The sequence below is a fragment of the Gastrolobium bilobum genome, unplaced genomic scaffold (genome assembly GCF_033153095.1).
Source record: "Gastrolobium bilobum isolate Gb01-03AN ecotype WA unplaced genomic scaffold, APGP_CSIRO_Gbil_v1 utg11727, whole genome shotgun sequence".
NCBI lineage: Eukaryota > Viridiplantae > Streptophyta > Magnoliopsida > Fabales > Fabaceae > Gastrolobium > Gastrolobium bilobum.
In genome coordinates this window covers 1-5,223 of record NW_026898251.1, presented here as the reverse complement: position 1 = coordinate 5,223, position 5,223 = coordinate 1, and the positions used below count along the sequence as shown (strand labels likewise).

The 5,223-nt window shown below is 40.7% G+C and overlaps 1 non-coding gene across 1 annotated transcript; it reads right to left on the bottom strand.

Moving 5' to 3' along the window:
• Positions 1-1,521: 1,521 nt before the first annotated feature.
• On the bottom strand, positions 1,522-1,628 carry LOC133314228 (small nucleolar RNA R71). Its single transcript, XR_009751921.1, has one exon. It is a non-coding gene; the product is annotated as a small nucleolar RNA R71 (small nucleolar RNA).
• Between the last annotated feature and the right edge of the window lie 3,595 nt (positions 1,629-5,223).

The following is a 5,223-nucleotide window of genomic DNA, read 5'->3' as shown; positions in this document are numbered from 1 at the left end:
ACTCTTGACCGAAGCTTTTTGTATTTCTTTGGCTGAGTAAGCTATATTCATTGTGTGCCAATGTAAATTAGGTACATACTGAGAAAGGAACTTCCATAAGGAAGGGATTTCAGACAGCTTAGCCATTGGAGGAAGGTAGATGTCATGGCAAAAACGCTACTGGTCACCTTAGGAATAAGGGGCCAACTCGTCCATTTTAAGGTTCTGAACTAAGTACCTGTTGGAGTCAAGGGAGCCATAGGAATATGGAAACTTGTGAGCCATCTAGACCATGAGCTGAGGAATCAGAGTTGGCAGGCAAAGAAACTGGGACAAAGCCAAAAGGTGCTAAGTCTTGAGCAGAGAAAACAGCCCCTTTAAGAGTGAAGCAGTGAATCTGTTCCTTCTGTTAAACTGTTTTAACCACCACCCTGTTGTCTCTTGATTATAGTTATTTTTGTTTTAGTAATTTTATTTTATTTTATTTAGTACTTATAAAAACTCCAATGATTGTTATCTCACCTTCTTCTAAACAGGAAGGATCACATACATAACGCAGCGAGCAACTGTTTGCCATCAGGTTGAACCTACTGTTCTTGAGGAACGTTGTCAAGACAGTAGGGAACGTTTGACCAGACAGTTCATTTACTAATTTCTCTTCTCATTCTCACTCTTTATAAACAGTGATAAAACAATAATTAGCACTTTATCCTCGTGGGAACGATAATTTGGGCATTAATACTCCATTTTATTACTTGATGCGTGCACTTGCGCACTTGGGTTGGAACTAAGGGACGAATCTGTGTTCTGCAAGAACAGAAGAACGTCCCCTATCAGAACTTATATTTTCCACCATCAGCAAACCACCCAACAAGTTTTTGGCGCCGTTGCCGGGGAATAGAAACACTAACTGTTGTTCTTATCATTATTTTCTAACACATATACTGTATATTTGACTTTACTTTTATATTTTTTTCTTTATCACTGAATCTGCTGTGCATATATATGCCATGTGCTATTGGTTTATGAGTGAAGAGTTTGAAACAAACTCTAACTACTCCATTGAAGTACCTGAGTTTCTCTTAGATTCTGAGCCAGAACGCACACTCCATAGGAGAAGAAGGAACCTCAGCGAAAGATTTCCTAAAAACATGGCTGATCACAATAATAACAATGAAGAGGTTCCCCCTGAACAGAACTTTGGCTGCTCCTTTCAGGAACAGACCAGTTAGGGGAGTAATCCTTCCCCCTGTAGCACCAAATTTTGAACTAAAACCTATCATGTTCCACATGAATAGGGAAGCAGGGGTCTTCAATGGACTCCCTGCAGAAGATCCTTACACACACCTCACAACATTCCAAGATATTAACTTTAAAGCCGAGGGTGTAACAGAGGAGAGCATAAGAATGAGGTTGTTCCCTCACTCCTTGGGTTTAAAAGCTAAAACATGGATGAAAACTCTCACCCCTGGATCAATCCACACATGGGAAGAACTCTCTAACAAGTTCATAGAGAGATTTCTCCTAATGTCTCGACAAGCTGGTGTTAGAGCTGAAATCTCTAACTTCAGAATGTTTCATGGAGAAAATCTCTATGAAGCATGGGAAAGATACAAGGACATCATAAGAAAATGTCCAAACCATGGGGTAGAGAGTTGGGGAGTGCTACAATCTTTCTATAAAGGACTTGACCATACTTCTCAATCTCACCTAGATTTTGCTGCAGGAGGATATTTCTTTACAGGAACACTTGAATCAAGATACGAAATCATAGAAGGGACTGCTGAAAGATGTCTCCAATGGCCAATAGACAGAGTGAGCCCAGTGAGGAAGACAGACATGCTAGAAATGGATAAAAAAAAAGCCATGGAAGCCTAGCTGGCATTACTCATGAATGAAGTGAAGAACCTGAAAGTTGACCAAGCAACACCAAGGATGGAAGTCTTACAACTCACAGCAACTGAAACAGAACCATGCTCAGGCTGTGGTGACCTTCATGACTCAACAGACTACCCATCCACTGCATTGGTGTGTTATGCAGAAAATTTTGGAAATAGGAACTTCACCAGAGACAATCAACAAGCAGGACGAAATACACATTCAAGCCTTGGAGGAACTATCATTAAGGATCAGAACCACAACACCCAATGGAGGCCACCCATTAACCAGAGACCATTCAACAACAATCAACAGCAGTATCAGCAAGGTAGCAGTAGTGGAACGTTTGAACAAAGAAGAAATAATTATGTTCCGTTCCACAGAGATGACCAACGCATCAACACCCTGGAAAATTATGTCAAGGAATATGTCACCAGGAATGACGCAGTGGTCAGGAACATTGAGTCTCATCTGGGGCAGATTGCTGCCAACCTTCAAACCAGAACACAAGGATCATTAGCAAGGAATACTGACGTTCTTTCAACAACCTCGCCAAAAGTAACACCTATCTCCCCTTCATAGCAAATCAAGGCTGTCACCTTAAGAAGTGGGAAAGCCACAGCACAGCCCACAGTTCAACCAAAGGAAAAGGAACAAACTGAAACACCTGAAGAAGCCCCAAAAGCACAGCAACAATTACCAGTCACAGATGAACAGAACCCAGAACCTGAAAAGGAAGCCAACAGCTAACCAATCAGTCCAACTCAAAGCAGGCAAATATCGACAAAAATTTCATTCCCTCAAAGAACAAAAAAGCACCAGAAGGATAAGCACTTTGGAAAGTTCCTGGAAATTTTAAAACAACTTCACATCAACATTCCTCTGGTGGACGCACTAGAACAGATGCCCAGGTACGTAAAATTCATGAAAGATGTCCTCTCAAAAAAAAAAGAATAACGAAATATGAGACTGTAAAAATGACACAAGAGAGTTGCCAATACTTAGGCAGACTCCCACCTAAGCTTCAAGACCCAGGAAGCTTCACCATTCCTTGCATTATAGGAAACACGTACCAAGGGAAAGCCTTGTGTGATTTAGGGGCCAGCATCAATCTCATGCCCTTATCTGTCTTCAAACAATTATCCACTGGACCAGCTAAACCCACCACGGTGACCTTGCAAACGGCAGACTGATCCATCGTCAAGCCATAAGGGAAGATTGAAGATCTGCTAGTCAAAGTAGATAAATTTATCTTACCTGCTAATTTCATCATTCTGGATTATGAAGATGATGTTGACGTTCCCATCATTCTGGGTAGACCGTTCCTGGCAACTGGAGGAGCAGTTATCAATGTACAAAAGGGGGAACTAACCATAAGAGTTCATGACGATGAGATCAAGTTCAATATTGTCAAAGCAATAAAGTTCCAGGATGAAGGAGAAGACTTGGAAGAATGTTCTGCTCTCACTTTGTTAGACAATCAGCATAGCAGAAAAACAAAGGAAGAAGAATACGAGAAAGAAGAAGAAGACCCACAACAGGAAGAGTAGAGTTGCTATCTACAGTAAAGAAGCCCCGAACCTTTGATAAGAACTGAAAAGGAGAAGCAGCTCAAAAGACCTTCTTCAGAAAAAACCCCTGAGTTAGAACTAAAACCCCTTCCCCAACATTTGAAATATGCATATCTGGGGAACAACAAAACCCTTCTTGTGATCATTTCTTCATTTCTTACCAAGGAACAAGAAGGACTGTTGCTTGACAAGCTAAAAAAATACCAAGGAGCCATCGGTTGGACCATAGCTGATCTCAAAGGTATCAGTCCCTCATTTTGTATGCATAAAATATTATTGACTGATCCTAACAGTTTTTCAATGGAACACCAAAGAAGATTGAACCCTATAATGAAAGAAGTGGTGAGAAAGGAAGTCATCAAATGGCTGGATGCAGGGATCATATACCCAATATCTGACAGCAGTTGGGTAAGTCTTGTCCAATGCGTCCCCAAAAAGGGAGGCATCACAGTGGAAAAGAATGAACTGATACCTGTGAGAAAGGTTACAGGATGGAGAATCTGCCAAGATTACAGGAAGCTCAACAATGCCACTAGGAAGGACCATTTCCCACTCCCTTTTACAGATCAGATGCTGGACCACCTAGCAGGTAAAGAATACTTCTGCTTCCTTGATGGATATTCGGGGTATAATCAAATTGCTTTGGCACCAGAAGATCAACATAAAACCACCTTCACCTGCCCATATGGAACGTTCGCTTTCAGAAGGATGCCCTTCGGGTTATGTAATGCACCAGCAACATTCCAGAGGTGTATGTTCTCAATCTTTTCTGATCTAATAGGTGAAGGAGTAGAAGTCTTTATGGATGATTTTTTAGTACTAGGGACGTCATATGATCACTGCTTGGACAATTTAGAAGAAGTTCTTCAAAGGTGTCTGTCCTCTAATCTAGTACTTAATTGGGAAAAATGCCACTTCATGGTGAAAGAAGGAATAGTCCTGGGACACAAAATTTTCAGAGAAGGACTGGAAGTGGATCAAGCCAAAGTAGAAGCTATAGCAAAAATGCCACCACCAGTAAGTGTAAAAACCTTGAGATCTTTTTTAGGGCATGCAGGCTTTTACAGAAGGTTTGTTAAAGATTTTTCCAAAATAGCTAGACCTTTATGCCACTTATTAGAAAAAGATATAAAATTTGAGTTTAACTCTGACTGTGTGAAAGCTTTTGAATCTTTGAAAAATAAGCTCATTACCACACCTGTCATCCAACCTACAGATTGGAACTTACCCTTTGAACTAATGTGCGATGCAAGTGATCATGCTATTGGGGTAGTTCTGGGCCAGAGGAAGGACAAACTTTTTCGTAGCATATATTATGCCAGTAAAACTCTAAATGAAGCTCAGGTGAACTATTCAGTCACTGAAAAAGAGCTATTGGCTGTAGTATATGCTTGTGAAAAATTCAGGCCTTACATTTTAGGATCAAAAGTTATTATCCATACTGACCATGCAGCTCTCAAGTACCTCTTCTCAAAAAAGGAAGCGAAACCAAGATTGATAAGATGGGCCCTACTACTACAAGAGTTCAATCTAGAGATCAAAGAAAGAAAAGGATGCGAAAATCAAATTGTAGATCATCTGTCCAGATTGGAACACATTGAAGTGGGGCTACCAATCAAGGAAACGTTCTCTGACGAACAATTGTTTGTCATTAATCACATAGAGACAAATGCTCCTTGGTTTGCTGATATAGCCAACTTCCTTGCAGCAGGGCTGGAACCTTATGAGGAGAATAAAATGCAGAAGAATAAATTTTTTCACGATTGCAGGAACTACCTCTGGGACGAACCACTAC